At 35.4% G+C, this 24,946-nt stretch overlaps 1 protein-coding gene across 7 annotated transcripts in view; it reads right to left on the bottom strand.

Moving 5' to 3' along the window:
• CEP128 (centrosomal protein 128) overlaps positions 1 to 24,946 on the bottom strand; it is a 141,369-nt gene that overhangs the window by 40,706 nt on the left and 75,717 nt on the right. Inside the window, exon 19 of one of the 7 annotated variants that reach the window (XR_011324705.1) lies at positions 22,888 to 22,944. The exons of the other annotated variants lie outside the window; for them this stretch is intronic. The gene's annotated coding sequence lies outside the window, so the exon portion shown is untranslated. The remainder of the gene's footprint in view (positions 1 to 22,887; positions 22,945 to 24,946) is intronic. 7 annotated transcript variants of the gene reach the window in all.

The raw sequence follows: 24,946 nt of genomic DNA, 5'->3' as shown, positions 1-24,946 counted from the left end.
CCAGCAAGTTTCAGTAAGAAACACTTAGCAACACAGACATATCAGAAGGCTAACTTTGAAGTGATAAAATAAAAACATTGTCTTATTCTGAATCAAAGATGGTTCCATTATGAAAATGTGATCAAGGCATAGAATAATGGTCTTCTAGCTCAGTGGGACTGCACTCCCAAAGGTGTGTGTATTTATTTATTACCAATATATATGTATATTTATTACCTGTGTATTTATTATCAATAAAAAAATATAACTATATTAGGGGTGTGTGCTCAAAAATTTTTTATCGATGGGGTATGCAATCAAAAAAGCTTGGAGAGTAGTGCTCTATATTAAGAACCACAGAAAATTTTTGCAATATAGGCATTCAATTTTCTTAACTCTGAAATGTTTTCTTTGCTTCTGTTACTCCAACATTCTTTCTCCTTTATGTCAAGCTACATATTTCATAGCACATGAATAGAGAGGAAAAAAAAAAGTTCAAGCAGAAGCAAGGTCTAATGAGAAGGATGTCTAAGAAGAGAAAGAGGGTGGGAAGAACAAGGAAGAGAAAGGGCTAGATGAATTATTCAAAGAGAGGCTCTCCTAGGAGTGGTGGATCATATCTAGAGACCTCACCATGGCTCTTGAGTCATTAGTGATGCATACCAACTAATCTTTATGAGGAGTGCCAAACATATCTTTGTATCTGGAAGAGGAAGTGTCCGTATGGCAATGCAAATCTTTATGGAGATTTGTCATCTAGAACTATGAATGTATTCTCTAAACAGCTGCTAGGTATTATAAATTCAGAAGTGGTGTCCCAGGTATTGTTTGTTCTCTGAAGTAGTGTTCAAATAAGCAAGCTGAATTCCAGCCAGAATAGAATCAAGGGTCTCTTCTAGAATCTAGTGAGATGATATGTCAAAATCAACACAGCTGGGACAGCAGCATATAGCTATTAACTCAAAGAAGCACTGAGAAATTGGTGAGCCACAACTGCAGAGCTATAGAAAACCTTCTGTTTGCAAAATGTGATTTGCTCAACTCTTCCCTAGAGAGATGTAAAAGCATATAAAGTCAGACCACCTGTATTTCAGGTTTTGGCAGCCTCATTAATCAACCAACTTGACTTGATCCTAAGCAGCCACTTTTCCTCAGCAGGAAGCGTTAAATCTCCTACGTGAGTGTCCTTGCACTATGGACTTTAATCTGCTTCATCTGCTGTAGGATGACACCACCACAGCTTTTCTTATTTGAAGCCTTCACTAAACCATAATTCTACTGACAGAGAAAACCACTATGGGCTAAAGTTCTCTTTGTGCCTCTATTTAATGATTTCTTTAAAAATTATTTTAATATAGGTATTTTACAATAAACTAGTAATTTAAACATAAAGAAGAACTTTCTTGCCTGAAAACAAGAACTACAGATGTCAAGAATGGTACAATGAAAAAAAACCTGAACAAAAACATGGAAAAACAATGCAGTAAAGCAAAAGTTTATCTGAAAGGCATGGCTTCTGCCATGAAAATTAAAATAGGACACACCAGGTACCAAGAATGCAGTTGCCAAAATTTAATTTTCTTCCAATTACTTTTAATGAATATCTTGGTAGGCTGTTTTAAAAACAGTTTGGAGTTTCAGGATGCTGTCATTTCCTGATTACAAATTAAATATCGACTTACAAAAACTACATCCATAAATCTGCAGTAACCAGAAGGTTGCTGTGAAGATTAAAAAGAAGTCATACAGTCATTGATTGAATCTATCCTCAAATCAATGATTTAAACAATACAAAAAAACCCCTAATAATTACGAGCCACTCCCATCTTGTAACATTCTTTATGTCCTGTGTAAAATTATATCTGTCAATAGTCATCATAGAATTGTTTACGTTGGAAAAGACCTTTAAGATCATCAAGTCCAACCATTAACCTAACACCACCAAGTCCACCACTAAATCATGTCCCTAAGCACCACATCTACACATCCTTTAAATACCTCCAGGGATGGTGACTCCACCACTTCCCTGGGCAGCCTGTTCCAATGCCTGACAACCCTCTCAGTAAAAAAATTTTTCCTATTATCCAATCTAAACCTCCCCTGCTGCAACTTGAGGCCATTTCCTCTCGTCCTATCACTAGTTACTTGATAGAAGAGACCAGCACCCACCTCACTACAACCTCCTTTCAGGTAGTTGTAGAGAGCGAGAAGGTCTCCCCTCAGCCTCCTTTTCTCCAGACTAAACAACCCCAGTTCCCTCAGCCGCTGCTCATAAGACTTGTGCTCCAGGTCCCTCCACCAGCTTCATTGCCCTTCTCTGGACACGCTCCAGCACCTGAATATATTTCTTGTATTGAGGGGCCCAAAACTGAACACAGTATTCGAGGTACAGCCTCACCAGTGCCGAGTACAGGGGGACAATCATTTCCCAATCACAGCAATCTTAATAAAGATGCCAGTGATTAAACAAACCAGAAGGCTAATGTGTCAATATCACATTTTTTTTCCATTTAACATGCTCAAGTTAAGGATGAAAAACTGATAGAATATAGCAGGAAAAATCAGCATTGTTACTGCTTATGGCCTCCTCATACATGAGCTAAGGAACATTGTCCTGTAACTGCACTTCAACACTTCCAATCAACACCAAATCCAAACCTCAGACAATAACAACTGTGATATTCTTCTAGTCATTGTAGCTTCTGGGCTATGTCTTCTACTTGCAGGTAAAAAGACAGGAATTTTTTTAAGTGCAAGATTAACTTTCTTTATGGCAAACAAAATTCTTAGTACCATTAAATGTAGTAATTAAAATATTTGAATTTCAGTACCAGAGAAAGCAGCTTCAAACTTCGTCTTGCTTATTATCAAAAATACATATCCCAAAGAGAACTCGTTAACACACATACACTTGGTATTTGAAAAGAAACACTTGGAGTATGTTGCAATGCTTTTCTTTTGGCTACTATTTACTGAAATATCTATTAAAATATAAAGACTCCAACTCTTCGTTTATGCTATCCTTAGATTGGCACGGCTTGACTACAACCAGAGAAGTCTCTTTTCAGTTATAACTATGCAGAGTTTCTTATGAGGAAAAAATAAGATTAAAACAAATCTAAAAATAAAGATAATTGAGGAGATCACTGAGATCCACTGAATTTAGAAATTATTTTGACACTCAAGAAACTCAAAGAAAAGACAAGTTACAATGAAAATGACATGAATGGGAAACTGCCTGCTTCATTGGCTTTTTGCAACCACCTAGTCAGTTGCAGTTAGCGACTGAAATACACAACTAAGTCATTGGCTGGAATAATTGAACAAAAGGCCAAAAGGAATACACTGTGCTAAAAGAGAGCCCTTGACACTGGTCTACCAGGTTTACTGTATAGGAGAGAAGAATACTAACTTGCAACATTAACCAGCAGTTATTGGTCATTTAGGGTTCTGTGGCTTTTTTCAACTTTTTTTGAAGATAACATTTTTTGGGTCAGCACACATTTGCTTCACGTAAGTCTGATCTCACTCATGATTTCTCTCCCTGCAAAGGTTTAAAGAGGATATTTTCATTGTTTCAAAAGTGTGCTAGCTGAAATGCTGTAAATCCAGTTAGTAAATAGTTGTTGAAACCCATATTGACATAATCTCTAAAATAGTCTGATAAGTAACTGCTTTTTCTTCTACACGTTTGCATGAATGTGAATTTGACAGCATGTGAGAAGCAGAATCTCCTCTAGATGAAACATATCAGTCAAGATAAATGACAGCACTTCAAAGAAAGTCCGTATCTTATACTTGGGTTTGGTACTATCTTGAAGAGCATCAATCACAATGATTTCAAGCTTCTCATTGGGTAGGTGTAGCCACACTTTTTAAAATGGATGTAATCACAGTTTGTACAGAATTCTACCCCTGTGACAGGGTAAATACAATCTTCCATACACCATATAAAGGTCCAGACCAGGGGATGTGAATAAATGTATGTTAAGTTTTTGCTGTTCCATTCAGTAACCTCTTGTTGACCTGTGAACCACTAAATTGTAAGTAGGCACAAATACCATTTCCTTGCTGAATTACAGCTACTAAGCATTTTACGAAGATTAGCAATGCTTCTAAGGACTTAAATGCCAGTGTTTCAATAATGAATTGATTCTACTACGAGATGCAGCTGTAACCATGTATATAGGTGTTTATTACTCACGCAGCAGTAACATTGCCAACTAGTGCTGGAATGCAGGCAAAAATGTTCCTATTATAAATAAAACTTGAGAACAGGTTTTTTTAGAAAATCTAACCCACAATGCTAATGAATAAACACTTCAAATTTTACAAGAGACTGAGAAGCCAGTAAACTTTTACCCTAACTGAATAATAGTACATTTATACTACATTGAAGTTCTTTAATTAAAGGAGTAATCTTTAAATAAGCTAGTTTGGGTACTAATGACTGTGTAATTACTCCTACTTCATGTCCCACAGAAGCTAGTGCAACCCCAGCTGACATGGTGCTACCACTGACTGCTCCAGTTCCCACAGATGTGGTCAGATCACGTCAGAGATTGCATTTGCTAAAAGGCATGGGGGTATCTGCTCCCTGCCTCTGGTTGTGCATTGCTCTTGCTTACTTTGTCCTGGCAAAAATGCTAGACCTGGACCTCCACAAGGGTCAGCTGAGTTCTTTAAAATGAGAACAGAGTATGCTGGCAAAACACACGGATAATCCTATATGGCTAACAGTGACTAATATATGGTTATAGAGGGCTCCAATGAGGACCAGACATGAAAGATGGGAAGGAGCAAGTAGCACAGATGGGAGTGAGAAATAGAAGCAAGAATTTAGCCTTTTGTCTGCAGTCACATTAAATGGCTCCATTGAATGGGAAACTGCATTCTGACCCACTAACTCATGATTATTTTGGATTTGTGTGCAAGAGCTGTAATCACACCTCTGTCCATAGCACAGATCTACCCAAGCTAACTGACCAATGGCTTTTTCTCCCATAGTTTTGATTAGAATATTAAATAACCTGGAAATAAAAAAAAAAAAAAAGAGAGAGAGAAAAAAAAAAAGATCAGCATTATATAAAACAAAATATAGTAAGGAATGTTCTCAAAGTGTGGTCTTCAGAACAGTTGACATTTTAAACAGAAAATACAGGTGAACATTCTGTTTTGTCACTGCATACAATATAGAATTGTTACAATTCTCTCCTGAATGGAGAAACATTTCCCTTCTGATGATGAATAAAATCTTCCAGGAGTACACAGAAAGAAATTGAAACTTAATTTGTTTTCATTCACCAAGTACAAGCTTGAAAAGATAATTTGCAATTTCTTGTTTTAGAAAATTATGTTGATATGTTTATGGGCAAAGTGGCTACATAAAAATTATGGTATGGCATATATAAATGACAAAACAGGAAATTGAATGCCACTTACTTCAGTGAGTTCTCTGTCTTAATATCCTAGGCTTTTCTTTTTTTGATGTTTATCATCCCAACCATATTTATGCATATCAGCAAATTTCCTTTTGGCTACATCTGAAAGGCAGCTGCATTTCTTAATGCAAAAATCCACAGAACTGATCTTGGACCTAACAGCTAAGGAAGGGTCAAAGATTAAGGGTATCAAGTTTTTTGTAGCAGCTAGTACAACTCAGTTGAAGTAACTGGGCAAACCAAAGGAGGCTGGCAGCTGCAAAACAGAAAGCTTTTCTAGCCAAGGACACTTGTCACTTGAGATGAGTAATTCTTTAGAGCTTAGAAGTGTATTTCTTAATTGGGCTGTTTGAAGATCAGAGCTAAACAATCCATTTGCAACGTTTGCAGCAAAGGACAGCAGATAACATTGGAAGGTGAAAGATACTGGTCCTGAAATTAAGTTTCCCTACCAATCTCAGAAAAAAGGGATCATTTAGCACTTGGGCATTTTAATAAACAGTCAGAAGAGTAAAGCACACAAAAAACTTATAGCTCTGTGGGATTCAGTCCTTGATAAATACTATAAGAAAGCTTTTAATTCTACTAGGCAGCCCTATGTATCACTAAGACCCAAACAGCTTCTAAGAAAACATTCACTTCAACCAAGCACACACACACACACAGAGGTCAGCGCGTCTTGCTGCAAAACAGAATGCCCAAATTTAGGGAAGTTCCTTCTTGGCAATTAGACTGGTATTAGAAACCACAATATAATGCAACTAGCAGTTATATAACACACCACCTCCCTACACATGCTTTAGAGGAAGATGCAAGAAACAGTGAGCTGGCAATTATGAAGAAAACCATGATAGTAACTCTTACTCCTAATTTTCTCAGCTGTAGCTAGGCTTTGAGTTTCTTCCTTGTTGGGACAATCCTGTTGTACTGTCCCATGGTAACTAATGATATACAAATGAGACTTGCCAACTCAGCTAGTAAACAGTTTAACTTTCAGTGACTGGCAATATTTCACTTAATATCTAAAACCCTATTTTGAAAATTTTAATATCAAAATGCACTAACTTATTATTCCCTCCACGTAGCTGTGTACAAAAATCTACAGTATAACAATTCTAGTAAATTTTTCATAGAAAATCATTTAATACATAGATTTGAGAAAAAAATCTCCTATACCTTAAAAGAGAAAAGACTATTAAGAGGAGAATGATGTTAAACATTTAAGTTAGCCATTGCTTCTCATGCAGAAGGGATATAAACATAAATTGAATTTTTCTTCCCATTTCAACAAACTGAATAGCAACACCGGACCTTTGTTTTTCTCTTGTGCAGTGGAGTATATGCTATTTTCAATTGACACTTGACTTTTTATTTCTGATCAATCTAATTCTTAGAGACTGATCATGACAAAACCAAATTCACACTGTTTCACTGAGTAAAAAGGTAAGAGGGTATTAGTCTCAGAACAGAGATTACATAGAGAAATGAATATCCAGTACAAGCAGTATAATAAACATATTATAAAATTCTATTTGTTATACATGGACATTGTAAACCTTATTACAAGGTTGACAAGAGCTGTAAATGAGTTGTTTATTACAGAATTGCTTATCCCATTCTCCCAACACTGCATAATTTCTACAGATAGAGACATTGAATTAACATTTAGCAAAGAAGTGGCAAAATGACTGTCAGAATCCCACTATAAATGGAAAAACACATTGTATATCCTACACACCTAATTCTTGTACCTATTCACGTCATAGTTGCATGTCTGTTTAGTCTCAACAAAATGCTAGGAACAAACTGAAGTTTGCAAAGCTGATAAAATGTTTGATGTGATATTTATGATATATGCCTCTTGTAGCACACTTCATAAAGTATATTGACAAACAGAAGCCTAGAAAGTGCTTTTAATAGCTGAGGCATCATCTCTTCGGTTAGGAATGAATTCTCAACAGTGTCAGGAATGGAGAGGTACCAAGCAAATAGTAAATGTGCTTCACTGGATATACCCCTGAAAGGTATAACTGTTATGACACATAGGCCAAAAAGTGCAATGATCTGCTTATGCCTCTTGAGAACTCTCTACAGAAAAACAGTCTCTCAGAATATGTGCTCAGTGTTGAAAATTCATAGTATTTACATAAGATTTTTTATATCCTTTAGCAATCTATTAATGGATAAATTTCTCTTCTCTTCTGTTTTTTATGTTGCATAAGACAAAACACAATGACAGCAAATTAAAGCTCCCGAGCCTAAAAGTAAAGGCTTAAGCCCTAGCTCTAAAATAATGTTTTGCACTGTAAAACTACGGTTCTAAACTTTTTTCAGAAAACAAGAAAATAACCAAAATGAAAAGTTGGTTTTGCTCTTCAGAAACTGTTTTATGCCTCTTACCCAAAAGTTTGTATCCTTTTCTGTGAATTCTGTATTTTTTTCCCCTTTGCCTAGTATACTTTCACTTTGCTGCAACATTACATTTTTGCTGCCAGCATACTTATTTCAAAAGGTCTTTTAGTCAACATAAGGACCAGATTTTTTTTTTTCTGTATGACAATCTACAGAATTAACAATGAAAATAAAATACAAATCACAGACAACTTTCAGCTTCAAAATCATCTTTGAAATTAATCATGCTAGGTTTCTCCGACTATATCAAGCTTTCTTACAGCATCTTTTCCAGCCCTATTCTTTACACATAGTATAAGGTTATAGTGCAACACACAACTGTGCTGCCCCTATACAGATTTGATCCTCAAAGTTCATTTCTCCCAAAGGGCTAACTTTATCAATTATTGAGATTTTTTCCCACTGAATAAGAACTTTTATTGTATCTTGTAAATGTCTGTCCTGCTGCTGTCTTGACATGTATTTTTACACTAGCAAACTGGTATACTTAGGCTGAAGGACAACAGTATTAGAACTTCTGAAATAAACTCTGTTTCTGTTGGACTTTGTCTGCTCTGCTGAGATAGTGTAGACAAAGTCTTTAAAACAATTTACTTAATTCAAGAAAATGGAGCTGTCTCTTACAGGCCTCAGATTAAGAGCAAGGCTCAGGAAAGAGAACAATCACACATGAGCAACTTGCAGCCAGTCTACACCTGCACTACATCAGAAGAGAACAGAACATACGCAACAAAGTTTAAGGTACCAGAGACCTGACACTGCTTTGTCTTGACCTGGAGACATAAAATTCTGCAGTCATACTGGTCATTCAGATGGAGGAAGAAGCTACACAGCTTCTGATGACCACACACTTCCTATACAGCTCTATAAAAATGCCCTGATTACAGCTGGCACCTATATCAGTGAACTGCCACTGATTACCAATATTTCTTCCAAACCCAGATGCAGCATGGTTCCTGGATCTGTCCAATACTGTAATGGTACTACTTATATAAGTTAGATTATTACAAGCTAGCAATTCATCGTCAACTTGCAGTATTTAATTCCTAAACAACAAAAAGAAATTAATTTTAAAAACTATACAAGTAGCAACAAATAAAATGCTCAAATTAAATCATACTTATTCTGTAGAATACCATTTAAGGAAATAAGAAATTCTAACTTTGTGATCTAAAAATTTTTACAGTAACTCCAATTCTTATGATAACAGGTTAACACATGAAAAATGCATAATTGTATAGCTGAATGACCTGTATAGTCATACCATTGATTCTCAATCACAGTAACGTTGAAAATTTTCATTTAGTAGTAATAATACTGGTTTTGTTGTAAATAATTCTTTGGAAATAAAAATTCCCTTCTATATAACAAGCATAATCTGTTGATTACAGCAAGACTGCAAAATAATTATTTTTATTTAAAACAAGCTCTTTTAGAAATTAGAATCTGAAGTGTTTTAAGACCAGTTCAAAATAGGAATTCCAGTTGCAGTGTATGGTAAACACATTGATTTTAAAATAAGGTCATTTTTAAAACGGCCAAAAAAGAAATCTTAGGAGGCTTCCAGTTTTTATTCCCCTTAGAATGAAATCTTCCACAATGTCAGAAGTCAGCCTGGAGATGTTACGCTATATACATACTGTATATAAATACACATATCCGGAAGGATGGAATATGTTAATCTTTCAAAATTTGAAATATTTTTGCAATAACTTAGAAACATTCCAGCCTTAAAGGGCAGATCTTAATCCTGCTCTGTTGCTTGTTTCCTTGCAGCATGTGTTTCACTGTAATACATGAAAAATCCGTAGTACAACATCATTACACCAGTCTGTGTACATAAGTCTTATAGTCCAAGAATGAAGTATTAGTATTTCTCCAGCTTTTAAGAAAAATGAGCATGGTTATAGCAGAATACTTACATTCCACTCTTACTTAAGAAGCTACTTTAATAATAAAACATAACCCAACATACTTATAATCCCTTTAATACACTTGAAGAGCATCAGCTCAACAGCCTTAGAAAAGGAAGTCCCTTCTTCCTCGAAAACAAGGATGACATGAAGCTATGCAATGCAAACTTCCTCCAGGTTCCATCACACATCTCATGCCTTGACAGAAGCAAGGCACATAAAAAACTAAGTTTTCTGTCAATTTAAATATGATCCTGGTAAAAACAGCAATTTGTAATACTCATTAAGAACTTGACAGGGAAACTGTGGATCATCAAACAGCTGTAAGACCATGACAGAACCCGCTTCCTTCCTTAGCCTGATCTGGGCATGTATTCAAGGACTTGAAAGACAAAAGACTTTCTCAGCCTCTGACAGTTTGAGTTATATAGACTTTTTACCATTTCTTCTCTTGGTAAATTGTAAAACAGTGATAATTATGAAGAAGCTTCTGTCTTTAGAGCAATGAGATTATCTTTTGAAGGAAATTTTCTTTTTTCCTACTTACCTTGAAATATCCCCAATCTCTTCTCTTAATTAACTAATATTATTGCTATTCCCACTACTCCTCTCCTTGCATTCTATAAATGCATTTGCTAATGTACCCTTAAGTTGTGTTCAACAAGTCAAAATAGAAGGACCAAGACCTAAATGAAACTACTCAGTTCTTCATGCAATGAAATGCTTGTGGTGATTGACAGCATCAGACTGATATACAAATTCAATAATGGAGTCTATATATTCTGAAGTAAAGTATTACCTACATTTTTTCTGTAAACGAATGTTAAGCTTGCTTCGTTGCTCTGTAAGCGGAAAAAATTTGGATTTTTTCCTTCAAAATTGTTTCAATTTTATAATTACTCTTTTAGATTATTTCCAGTTCTTAACAATATCTTCACAGAAGAAATTAATATGGAATGAGATTGTAAAGGGGTAATAAAGCCAGGCACAAACTCTTTAAATTGATACTCTCACTTTTCAGTATGGATTAAATCTTTATGAATGCCTCAAAAGAAAAAACAACCTAAAAGAAGAAAGATGAGCAAAATTCAGAATAATGATTCTATTCTATTGAATTCTATTCCAACTAAACAGTACAGTGTTTGGATCTTAAGGTTTCACCTTTATTTGATACTACTTCAGACATCTCACCACTAAGCATTAGCTAAAAATTATAAAGCATACTTTTACTGACAGCATCCTAGGAGCGGAGTACTTTGTGGGAGAGTGCTTCCACTCAAGGTCTCTGGAAACTATCATTGCTTGAGCTAAAAGCCACCACAGTGCCTTCCCAGAGAAGTGAATGAAAATTCAGCTTTTCTGTTATTTGCAAACTATATGATTGACTGTCCATGACGCTGCCTCCTTGGCATTGTCCCACCTCAAGATGGAGATAAGTGAAACATTAAAGTCAACCTCCTTGAAAGTCACAGCATTTCTTAACAGGGTAATGGAAGCCAAAATACTGTACTGAAGAATGTGTTTCAAAGGCACAACTACAACAACTGTATCAAAAGTGCTACTGCCCTTCATAGCATACATTACTACTGAGGGACAAAAAGTTTCTATTATATATTTTAAAACAGTAACTTCATCAGTTTCTGATTCTGAAATTATAAAACAAGGTCCTGCACATGGGTTGGGGCAACCCCCAATATCATTACAGGCTGGGGGATGACAGGATTGAGAGCAGCCCTGCAGGGGACTTGGGGGTACTACTGGATGAAAAACTGAGTATGAGCCAGCAACATGCACTCGCAGCCCAGAAAGCCAATCACATCCTGGGCTGCATCAAAAGAAGTGTGACCAGCAGGTCAAGGAAGGCGATTCTCCACCTCTACTCTGCTCTCGTGAGATCCCACCTGGAGTACTGTGGTCAGCTCTGGGGCGCCCAGCCTAAGAAAGACATGGACCTGTTGGAGCAGGTCCAGAGGAGGGCCATGAAGATGATGAGGGGGCTGGAGAACCTCCCCTATGAGGTTAGGCTGAAAGGGTTAAGGTTGTTTAGCCTGGAGAAGAGAAGGCTCTGGGGAGACCTTATAGCAGCCTTCCAGTACCTAAAGGGGCCCTACAGAAAAGATGGGAGGGACTCTTTATCAGGGAGTGTAGTGATAGGACAAGGCGTAATGGCTTTAAACTGAAAGAGGGCAGAATTAGATTCGATATTAGAGAGGAATTCTTCACAGTGAAGGTGGTGAGGCACTGGAATATGTTGCCCAGAGAAGCTGTGGATGCCCCCTCCCTGGAAGTGTTCAAGGTCAGGTTGGATGGTCTAGTGGAAGGTGCTCCTGCCTTCAAGGCAGAGGGGTTGGAACTAGATGATCTTTAAGGTCCTTTCCAACCCAAACCATTCTATGATTCTATAATATTTTGGCAATTTTACAATCTTTGCATTATACTCAAGATTGTGCTAAGTTAATTCTGTCCTTTGAACTCTTCCTTAATTAAAATGAGCTCCATGGATTCTAAGCACATTGCATTAGAATAAAATGCTTTCATTAGGATTTTCCATTTGATATAGTATCTTACCAGAAATGTCATACTGTCTGGTCATTTGACTTTGCAAGTGGAAATGTTTTTCCATACATACAACATTCAAATATTCTTTTCAGAAAATGCTGTTCCTAGAGCTTGAAACTAATCAAGAAAGTAATGTTTTATGGCCAAGTTGTCAACTGTAATTGAAATCAGAAAGACAAACTTTTTGCCCAGGCAGCTGAAGTATGTACAACACACATTGATGCAGTGTGTACATATACATGAAGTACATATATTTTTTTTTTCAATGAATGCATTTTTTGTTTGTTTTGTACTTGATTTCCTTCTGTAGTACTAGGTATCTCAATTTACCAGATATACTAAAAACAAGCAAAAACCCCACAACAAAAATCACACTTATAAGTGTTAGAATTGTGAAACAAGAATTACCTCAATGAATAAATTTTACATTCAAATATTTTCTGTTAAATAAAGGTTTACATACTGGCAGTATATAATGTTGCACAAAGGTGCTGTATAAAACCAAAAAAATACTGAAAGTACTGCAATATGAATGTTTGTATTTAAAAAAAAATTCTCGGAGTAGAAAGGGGGTTTAGAATTAAGAAATTAGACTGAGAAATAGGAGACCCAGTTTTATCCTGAGTTCTCCTTTCTTTTACATAACCAGGAGCAAGCACATTATCTCCGTGACTCAGATATTGTGTCTGTCCAGCAAGAAAACAATATTTTACAATGTTTAATAACAGTGTTTAATAACCTGCAACTGGAGTCCTTTACAAAATAGGCAAAAATATGCAAATCATGCCCAAGACTATGTTATGACCTTATCCTAAAGACATAATAGACCCAGACAAGAAAAATACTGTGAGTCTCTTTGCCCACAATAAAGAAGATTCAAATATAAGTACCCATTATTACAAGTGGATTTTTAATAAATTACAGAGAGACACTTGTTATTTGGAAAAAACACTTTAGAGCTTATTGTTCTAATCAGTGATACTGTATGAACTATATAGTTAATCTGCTTGCCATGCTTGACTCAAAAGGCAGAAATCTTAAAAATGTTTTTAATTACAAAACCTGTAAAGCATTTAAATGTACCTCTCACAGTTCCCATTTTGTAAAACCAAAACCAAGGAGACTCAATCAAAACAGTAAAGGAAACAAAAGCTGAATTTCAGATACAGCCAGTTGTTACCTTGAAGATGCTAATCAGAGTAATAAGTTCATTAAATTTATTAGAACCTAGCAATTTGTCATATTTAAACCACTAGAAGGAAAACAATGCCAACAGATTAATTAACCACTTAGTTTATTTAATCTTTACATAGAAAAAACCCACCTCGTTTTCCTTTTTTCAAGGATTCACCTGCAATGTCTATTTTGTAATTAAAATATTTTGTTGTATATAGTCAACATTAAGAGTTGGTTTTACTGGTGACTAAAGCTCTTCTCAGAGTAAGAATTTTTTTTGTAGTGAAATAGAACTTAAATTTCAATTCTCCAAATACACAGTATCATTAGCACTCACTTTAGAAAAAAAATGGTTCTAAATAGCATGTCAGCTGAAAGGATACAAAAGCTGTTAATATATCAATGCAGTACACTGCAATACATATTCTAATACAGCCTGACAAATCCTAGATAAAAATATAACATTAGCTCTAATTTTAAAAGATACTGAATATATAATATAACAATATGCAAGATTTCAAATACTTTTTTAATTTCAAGAGCTTTATTATATTAAAAATCTTAGCTAGTAAGTTCCTTTTCCTTTCTGCTCAAATTTCCAACATGATTCATCTGTATTTTAGACTAAAATGACTTTGATATGGCAATAGGTGGGAGGACCATGGAGCTCCTGGTTCAGTTTCATTTCCTGTAGGACAGCGTATTATTTAATTAAACAGGCATCTTAATAGATATTAAAGAGTTTCCTGAGAATGTTATTGTTACCTAATGAAGACTGACAGATAGCGTGTCTCTGCTCTGTACTTCTCAGGAAAATATTAAATTCAAGACACAAGCTTGAAAGTGCCTGTGTTGGGGGTTTTTTGTTTGTTTTTAATAGTTGTAAATCAGTGTTACTGATTTGGTATGGAAACACTATATAACCTGAAAGCATGACAACTCCTTCCATGGTAAGTCAAGGAGTTCTGATAAAGTTGTAGAGATGCTTAAAAGATTCTTTTTATTGTGTAGTGTTAAAGCACTGTTAAGGTATAACTATGATTATATACACTCCCAAGCTATCATTTCAACAGCTGTAAAAAAACCCCGAAACCCAATAGTTCTTAGAACATCAGCTCTTTAGCTTGGTTTAAAGAAAAAAGTCATAATTACAACAGGAAGAAAAGATTAAATAATAGATTCTAACTAGGTAATATACATTAAGTCCCCATCCCCCATGTTACTTTTCTAATTTTGATTTAGTTTCCAGTATGTGTAGGTAAACCAAGAGGTAAAATGAGTAAATTTTGTCTCTTACTTTTAGTGTGCACTACAAACTCAGCAATTTAATGTTTAAAGGACACATAATTATTTCTAAACTATAAATCTGTACATGAGTTTCAGATAAGCATTTATAGTATGTGATTCAGAAAGAAAGAAAAAAAACATAATCAAAGGAAGTCTTAAAAACATCTTAGCTACCGTTTGATCCCGTCTCTTACCTTCACTTTCTCACAATGGCAGCCATATTTTTATGAGTGCACAAAAAGATAATGGCAAACGAAAACAGTTGCATAAAATACTAGATAATTCGAGCAATGCATGTCCAGACTGATATTTCCAGTTTTCCAATACAAAAAACCACAGGGTAAGATTTCCAAATAACTTGGGCTTATTTCCATTCCTCTAAGACTCTGAGTGCAGGTTCATTTTGGCAAAGTTTAAAATAACTTAGAAGTCCTCCCTCCTCCTTCCCCCATCACATTAAAAAAACCAAACATTATTTAAAGGGCAAGAACACTATTAAGAACAAATTAATTATCTGAAGAGTAATTATATTTCAACTTTATGTATTTTGAAGCTCACCATCAAAAACAAGTATTATGGAGAGTTTCTCTGAAACCCTTCAGATTCCTTCCTTTATGTATGCTTAAAAAGAATTTTCTTTATTTGATGTGCCCATTCACTGTTCAATAACAGATGATTTTAAAATACCTCACAATGTTTCTTGCTGCAACAGAAAAGACTGTGTTGTCATACAAGGACAATATGAGGTAATATATGAAAAAAGAAAACAAATGGGAAAGAAACAAACAAAGCTGAAAGGGCAGAACAAGGCTTAAAGTTATATTCAAAACAGTATATGTACTTCACTATTAAATTAAACGTAACAGTTCATAACAAAAAGATTTTGCAATATTTTGATTTTCACTGGTTCCCAATTTTGCACTTTTCTTTTTCCAAGTTAAACCCCAGAGATTGCTCAGTGTCAGTGTATTTGCACTCTGTGTACTGCACTGTCTCTGTATTTTGAACCTTTCCACTTTCTGCTTTAGTGTTCCTGGCTCAAACAAAAATAGGACTTACTGGCTTTTAAAAAAAAAAAAAAAAAAAGGGAAATATAATTTGGAAGAGAAGATTTTGTCAAAGCAAAGTTTTATCTACACATCAAATCTACTTTAATGTAACAGGGTCTTTGAATCTACATTTTCCACAGCAGTTAAATAACAAATAATCCTGACTGTACCTAACAAAAAACCAAAACAACAACAACAACAAAAAAAAAACCAAAATGAAAATAAATGGATGTCTTGCTTCAGAGATCACTTACCAAAATCTTTGTAAAATATCCTTGATTTACCTTCACAAGTGATGAAACTAGTATGTTTCATCTAACTGTATGATTAACAGAGATGATAACTAAAACCAGCCAAAACTGAAAGTCTTCTAAAATTTGATTTTGTATCCTCAAATCTAAGACAATGCACAAAAAATATTTTTTCTTCTGACTCTTGATTACAATGAATGCAATTAGAATGAGAAGAGAATGAATGATAAATTTAATGCATAAAACAACACAGACTCGTCTAGGACACATTTGTGCTTGTGACAAAAGCATCTAACATAAGTCTATCGTAGCTCAGAACTAGAATGATTACCTTCTTAAGCTTACTTAGCAATATAATCTACATCAGAGCAATTCTAAAAATGTAATAATTTAAGTGTGACCATAGAGTGTAGATGCTGAGAAGTGGTACAGGATATGTCTTGCATCACCTGGGACTTTATGTAAAACAGTGTTTGCAGAATATTATATCTTTGAGACAAATTAAATCAGTGTAAGGTCTGTATACCAGAGCAATGCACCTGCTCTTCTTACATCACTATAACCTCACTAACATGGCTTTATAAAAAAAAAAAGAACAGATGTAGCCTTGCCAAATACATCAGGTCTTATTTTGCTAAACAATGTTTCTTTGTTGACTACCCATGTCTTCTCTGAAGTAGCAATATATTACCTTGAAACAAAAGAACTGTGCAGTTCGTGTCTCACTGCTATACCACACCATGCCTAGCGTCTGTACATTTCAATATATTCTAAGAAAGATTTTCTTGGAAGAGCTGTGTTCCAGAATCTATTTATACTAAGTTTCCTCTCTGTACTCATTCCCAGAGTATAAGTGAGCCTTAATGTAACTGAAAAATATATACTTTTATATAGAAGGTAAGTATTAAAGCATTTAATATGTTACCTAAACCCACATACTCTTAACACCTTCAATTAAAAAAATTATAACAAAATTACAAAACTGTAATATTTTACAGGGATTTAAGCAATAACAAACAAACCAGAAAAGATTGCTACAGCTTAATGTTGCTTTTTCTTTTGATCAGCTACTCTAACTGCACTCTATATATACAGGATTAGCTGTCTTCAGAAGTAAATTCAAGATTATAAATACTCTGGCATACCGACAAATATGGCCAAAGCTATTGAAATCTCACAAATAGAGAGATGGAAAGACCAAGAAAGGAACATGCATAAGTAAATAAGGTCAGGGCCTGAGCTCAACAGTCAATGCTGTTCACTTAATTAATATATATTTTTGAAATAAACAGGATATGTTCAAAGATAATAGCTCCCAAGCAGTTGAATCTATCCTTCTGAGCTAAGGCTGGCAAAATAAAATGCTAAAAACATTTGTGATCAGAAATTAAGAATTCAGACATACACCAAAGAGAGAATAAATTACTACTATTTATGCATGAGACACAGTTTGATTACAAAATAGACACAGTTTGATTACAAAATTTAGAGTGAGTGGACATGGTAAAAAATTTAAGGGGTTTGGGTATGAATGGAAACTTTTTCCTTGTGGGGAAAAAAAAAAAAAATTGTAGCAAGCATCTTGGCTATGTTCTCTTGACACTTAAGAGATGCTCTCAAGCTTCTACTCTTGATGAAGAGACAGATCTGATACTTTCTTTTGACTAAATCAACCAGCAAGTAAAGCAAATCATGTCTGTAAGACCAATGGGTGATCCCAGGATCAAATACCGACTTTCACTGATTTGTATGATAAGCTTTTCAGAGTACCCAATCTGGCTAGACCATATAAAATTGGATAAACGAAAGAAATTTGGGCCAGGTCTTGGGTGCAATTCAGGAAGATGGTATTTTTCCTACCTTCAAACATTTCTCTCTAACAATAATAAAATCCTTGTGATCTGAAGTAATTTTGAAACAGATCTGTAAGAACATGTCTGCATGCTCAGTGATTCCAGAATGCAAATGAAACTTAGTTAAGAAACTGGAATTTATACCTTTTATTTCCTCAGACCTTTGTCCACTTTGTGAAAATATTGAATACTTAGTGCAATGCTATTGAAATCAGTTTGATTATGAGACCAAATCACTTGAAGAGGAGAAATCTAAGAAATTTTTAAGTTGTCACTTACTGAAATATCCTGTGGGGTGGCCTTCTAGATAAATAACTTGTTAAGCAGTGAACTGTATCCAAAGTGCAAATCAGAATTCACATCCTCTTCACTTCTTAGGTATTTATAAATATTGCTAGACTTCTGAATTTCTCCACTTTCCAGGATGGCACACTTATCAAGAAGGGAAGACAACTGTAGCCAATCTTATCACATCACCAGAGAACTATGAAATTTCTGCTGTTCTGTAAACAATCCTGAAACTCTATACTACATTATTGTATTTTCCTTCATTTACTATTCTCTCATTTGTGAATCTTTATGATAGCTTATTTGCAAAGACAGCCAGTTTACCACCACAGGTAGGACTGTGATAATGTTAACACTTGTGCAGAAATTCATAACTAGGATCCAAAAGCCTACAATATCCTAGATATTTACAAATGCTTTGGTGAAGAAGGGAAAAGACAAAAAACTACACAATTAAGAGTTTTAGTAGACCTATTTAAGCTTATATAACTTCCTGAAACATGTTTGTCAACAAAGCAGTTTAAATATTGATCCTACCTACTTAAGGTATATACACCATAAATCTCTATTTTTATTCTTTCCCTCCAAAAACCATGAATAAACTATAATATCAGGTCCGTTGAAGGGAAATCAACAAATTAATTTAAGAATACAATTTCTGTGTCTTGTTTTTATAATTTCTGATTTATGCAAACTTAAATTAATGGAGTATTTTTAGAGTATTTTAAGTACTCAGACAAGTGGTTTGTGTTGGTGGGGACCTTCAACCACATTCATAGATATTCACAGAATCAGTCTTTCTGATAAAATGTTCCATCTAAAATCTGCGTCATTCTAATTGTAGCAGAAAATATTCTAATCCTTTAGCACCAAATTTGACTGAAAATCCATTTTATTAAGCAATACTTTCAAGTATACTTTGGTGTTAAAAATAAAAAAAGAATCAAGGGTCTTTTTATCAAATAGAGTAAATCCATTCTGCCTTCACTTGCTTTATTATTGCACCTGGGTTTTGCCCATAATTTCATTACTGAATGTCTTAGTATTCTGTAAGTACTTCTTCCATTTTTTATGTTTAAGTAACAAAAGCCAACCACCAGTCTATCTTCTTCATTTAAATCTTCTATCATTTTGATACATTGCTTTCTGCTTTTGGCTTAACACATTTTTTATGATATTAGCCATGTTTTCTTTTTTCCTTTGGGAAAGTAGCTTTTCCAATTTTCATGTCCAAGTAATTTATACATGAAACTATTTACATGTTTACATTCTACTAGCTGCATCACAATTAAACCTGGGCTTTTCACTCAGTATGTAAGAGTATTTGTCCAAGAAAGGTTAATAGCCATATTTTGTCTTGCAACTTTTTTTTTTTAAATAAAAAACCCTTTATAAACATTTAAATGTATCACTTCATGAATAATAGTACTCAGAATTCCCATTAACAGACATGCATTCTATTATTCCTCTACTTTCTACCAACTTACAGAAAATAGCTGATTTGGTGTAATGAAGACCATAGTTTTCAAATTAAAAAGAACAATCTGTTGACAGGACTGTGAAACAAACCAATTAAATTCACATGTAGGTTGTAAGTCCATTATTCTTGCACACACTGTCACAGGCACTGTCATTTAATTCAGTGGCACAAGAAAATGGTATTGAATACCAAGTCAACCTGCCTATTTCTTAGTGCATTAATAAAAAGATCTCAAAACTTTGTTCAATGTTTGTGAACATTATTATGAATTTCTGATCCTGGCTTCAAAATCGAAAGTGGTATAAAAAGTGGTAAAAATAAGTTAATACATAAAATTTCCTTCCTTGCCATCAGGTAAGTTAAATTAAATGATCCTAAGGCTATTCCACTTCATCTGAGTACCAACAAAGCCACCAAATTTTCTAAGGCTCCAAGTTTTACTATCATATTCCTACTCTTCATACTAAGCTCCCTCATGAAGAAAAGTGAGCCTACAGACCAACATCTATGAAACAGTACTACCTATCCCTTTCAATAACTACCCCTTTGTCACTCAGGGTAGCACATCCCTTACTCTAATTTATAGTTCTTTTATTTAATCATGTTTACATTAGTCATTTCCTACATAGTCCCATGTTGAATGCTATACAGACAACAGCCATACTATGTCTTCTGTTACATCTATCAGTTATTTGGTAACTACTAGCTATCTTATCAAATGAATGAAATACCAGGAAGTTGGTCTCGGATTACCTGTGGTAAATCTCAGTTGTATTTTATTGCCCTGTCTCTAATAATTTGTTCAATACATGTTCATTCTAAAGTCTTGAATACTATTAAGAGTAAAGGACCTATCGCTGGAAGGCCTGTGACACCACAGCAGCTAAAGCTAAATAAATACACTGGTACTGGGCCAAATCATAACTTCATCTGTATCCACAAAACCTGTGGACTATCAGATCTAATCAAATTAGAATGTGATGCAGTGAATCATAAATTTGCACACATGAATACTATTCTTAACTGTGTACATAATCAAAATTGGCTTTGTAAATGGAAGTAACTGCTTCCCTCCAACACTGTTTTAGTGTGATCTGTTTTGGCAGTGTCCAAAAAAAAACAAGCAGAAAAAAAAACCCCACCCCACCAAAAAAACCTCCACCAAAACCTCACCACTTTACATGACCAAGTTTCAAATTATATCTCATTAAGAAAAGGTGGAGTGTAAAGAGCGAATAAGGTGCTTGATAGTTACCTACGAACACTCCTGACTGCCTATTTCCCTATAAAACAGTAAACTCCATTACCATTAATTGTTTAATCAGAAATTTTAAAAAATTTAAAAAATAAATTAATCTTTTATGAATACTTTTAAGCAAAGACAGCAAGGAGGATGTTTTGGGAAAATCCACCAATAGCAAAGTTACCTATCTTCATCTGCTGCTGTCTTCATACCTACATGGCTCTGGATCCTCAGCGTGTGCATGTATCCTGACCCCAGGCCTTTAACCTAACACTGGCCTGCACTGTCAGCATCCCATCATCTTTTTGCAAGTCCTACATCTCATCCTGTATTTAGTGGAATTTTAAAGCATATTTACTGTTTTGTCTTACATAGAAAAACGTAACAACCAAATAACTGTTATTTCCTTATTCTTACCTACTTTTAACCAGCATCTGCCTCGAGAAGTAGACAGAAGAGAACATAATTTACTTAGAATTACAGAAATTGTAATATGTCAAGTAACAAATGGAACTGAGCATATTTGTAGGGAACAAAGGAATGGCCCTTATAAATAGAAGGTATGAGATTACATACTATTTTTTGTGCTCAGTGAAGAGCATTACTTTTTACCACTCTTTTCAGTTTAATAATTTCCCATGATAACTTTGCCTATAGCTTGAAATTTAAATGCAGGCTGTGAATTTTTCCACAAAGCCAAAACCAAATTAGGTACAATAGAATTAAAATCTAAATAAGGTTTGCTTTATTTCCTATGCACCTAAATTAAAAAAGGCAAATAAGGCCTCAGGGAGATCATCTTAGCAGATAATTATTCAAATATAAGAACACTAAACCACTATTAATATTATATCAGGGTCTTGGCACTATCATTTTAAACAAATGAAGGGTAACAATAGAAACATTCAAGCTTGAAAGATCAAAACATGTTCTCTTTCAACACTCTTTGTAAGTGGAGGAAGAAAATCTTGACAGGATCTTACTATTCTTGTAAAGCAGATAACCTGCATTGATTTAAAAAATATTTACAAGAATGCTTTTATTTGTTATTGCTGTTGTTGTTTTGCTATTGTTTTTTTTTTCTTACAATATTTCACAAAACATTTTCAATAATAATAAAGTCAGCTACCAGAAGCTATAACTACACTTACTTAAAAGATTACTCTCATCTAATCTGAGTCTACATCTAAATACAAAATGACTACATAACAAAATGATTAAAGAGAGTACTTATTCTGACAAAAAAACAGCCCATCATTATCAGTACTGAGTCCTTAAGAAAGGCCAGAACAAAATTTTTAAAGAAAACAGAAGAAAACCTGAGAGGTGACACCTTCCTTCAGAAACTGAAGTAATAGAATACAATGAAATAGCATACCATGAGACAATGAGGTATGCAAATAGTAGTCTAACATTTTACATAAAACAATGCAAACCAGATGACAAGTCAGCCCTATTTATAGACTGTATCAACCCATAAGGCAAGTTAATAGTTCTCAAGGTTTACCTACATGCAAACTTTCAGTAGAAGTACTTTATTCTCCTCCATAGGTCAAGTTAGCATCAGCCTTTTATAGATGTCAAAATACTATCTCCTCACCAGGTAGCCTTCCATTTTTTCAGGCTTAGTTTTTTTATATGAAAGAGGTGGAACCACAGAATCTATTTCAATATGGAAATTCTGATCCCTGGTCCCTGTGTCAATCAGCCTGTTTTCTCAGTGACCATTTTCATGCATTGACTTCATCTCTTTTTCCTTTGATCACATTCCTTCTAGCTCTACCTGTATCCACATTTTCCTGATGCGTTCAGAAACTTGCTCTTCTGCTGGGACAGTACCTTAGAGGGAGAATGTGAGCAAGCGTACACACATGTGCATGCACTGGAGAAGTAATATTCTCAAAATATTCAGTGCAGGTCTTGAGATAATGTTAAGCCTTAGCGCCAAGAACTAACCTCATACGACATTTCCTCCCTCCTCTCTTCTCATATACAAACTTCTGTCTCCAGTTCCTGTGGATACAGAATTCTCAAAATTAGCTATATTATGCTTTTTATTCTACCATTATGCTTTTAGGCAATGATACCTGGGGACAGAAAGTTATCACCAATTATTACTATTATGGGAATATCACAGAATCATAGAATGTTTTGAGTTGGAAGGAACTTTTAAAGGTCATCTAGTCCAACTCCCCCGCAATAAGCAGGGACATCTTCAACTAGATCAGGCTGCTCAGAGCCCTGTTCAACCTGACCTTGAATGTTTCTAGGGCTGGGGCATCTACCACCTCTCTGGGCAACCTGTGCCAGTGTTGCACCACCCTCATTGTAAAAAGTTTCTTCCTTGTATCTAGTCTGAATCTACCCACTTTTAGTTTAAAACCATTACCCTTGTCCTATCACAACAGGCTCTACTAAAAAGTCTGTCCCCATCTTTCTTATAAGCCCCCTTTAAGTATTGACAGGCCACAATAAGGCCTCCCCAGAGCCTTCTCTTCTCCAGGCTAAACAATCCCAACTCTCCCAGCCTGTCCTCATAGGACAGGTGTTCCATCCCTCTGATCATTTTCGTGGCCCTCCTCTGGACCTGCTCCAACAGGTCCATGTCCTTCCTGTGCTGAGGGCTCCAGAGCTGGATGCAGTACTCCAGGGGGGTTCTCACCAGAGTGGAGTAGAGGAGGAGAATCACCTCTCTTGACCTGCCACGTTTCTTTTGATGCAGCCCAGGATATGGTTGGCTTTCTGGGCTGTGAGCGTGTGTTGCTGACTCATGTCCAGCTTTTCATACACCAGTACCCCCAAGTCCTTCTCTGCAGGGCTGCTCTCAATCCCTTCAACCCCCAGCCTGTATTGATACTGGGAGTTGCCCTGACCCATGTGCAGGACCTTGCGCTTGGCCTCTTTGAACCTCATGAACTTCACATGGGCCCACTTCTTGAGCTTGTCCAGGTCCCTCTGGATGGCATCCCATCCCTCAGGTATGTCAACAGCACCACTCAGCTTGGTGGGGTCTGCAAATTTGAGAGGGTACACTCGATCCCACTGTCTATGTCATTGATGAAGATATTATACAGTACTGGTCCCAGTACGGGCCCCTGAGGGACACCACTCATCACTGATCTCCATCCGGACATTGAGCCATTGACCACTACATGCGACCATCCAGCCAATTCTTCATCCACCAAATAGTCCATCCATCAAATCCATATCTGTCCAATTTTGAGAATAGGATGTTGTGGGAGACCACATCAAAGGCATGCATTGGTAACTGTTAATTATGGTTTTGCTCAGATCTGTCATGTATGGGTCAGTATACAGTGCACAATTTCTAAGTATTTTTCTAAGCACTTAATAAAAATGCCCTCTTGAAAATTAAAGGAAGAAACATCACAAAGGTAAAGATGCAGAGTTGCCTTCCAAAAGCAGTAATGACAGTAAATAAGATACACCTTTGAAGATAAAACTTCACAAATAAATTATGAACCGACTATAAGAGCTAGTGACTCAAATCAACATGTATAGATTCTTCCTGACCAAGACCAAGCCTACACTTCAAAATTTTACATTTCACCTGAGTTTGGATTTAACAAGGATTCACTCTCACATTGTTTGTAACAACCAAAGTGTTGATTTCTGACAGCAGAAAAAAAATCTGGTTTTAAGGATAAAAATAAAGATGCACTGTAAATTGTTTATGTTCCAAGTTTGCTATAATGCTTTGGGTTTACTATAAAAATACTCTTCATTGAAATAACATGTTTAGTTAAGCTGCAAGCAACACCATATATGGGCTTGAACACAGATGAAAAGCAGAACATCGGAAGACTGAGATCTTCCTGTCTTCCTGGGACTCCAAAATAATAAGCTCATGATGAAAGCATGTTTCTCTACTCCTAGAAGCATTCTGCACAAAGTCAATCTTCAAGAAACTATAAAATACAGAACTATGAGTACCTGAACTGAGACTAATAAATGGCTCTTGGTTGGGGACAGTGAGGTCCATCCCTACCAGAAC

The sequence above is a fragment of the Haliaeetus albicilla genome, chromosome 5 (assembly GCF_947461875.1).
Source record: "Haliaeetus albicilla chromosome 5, bHalAlb1.1, whole genome shotgun sequence".
Classification (NCBI taxonomy): domain Eukaryota; kingdom Metazoa; phylum Chordata; class Aves; order Accipitriformes; family Accipitridae; genus Haliaeetus; species Haliaeetus albicilla.
This window is presented reverse-complemented; position numbering and strand designations above follow the sequence as displayed.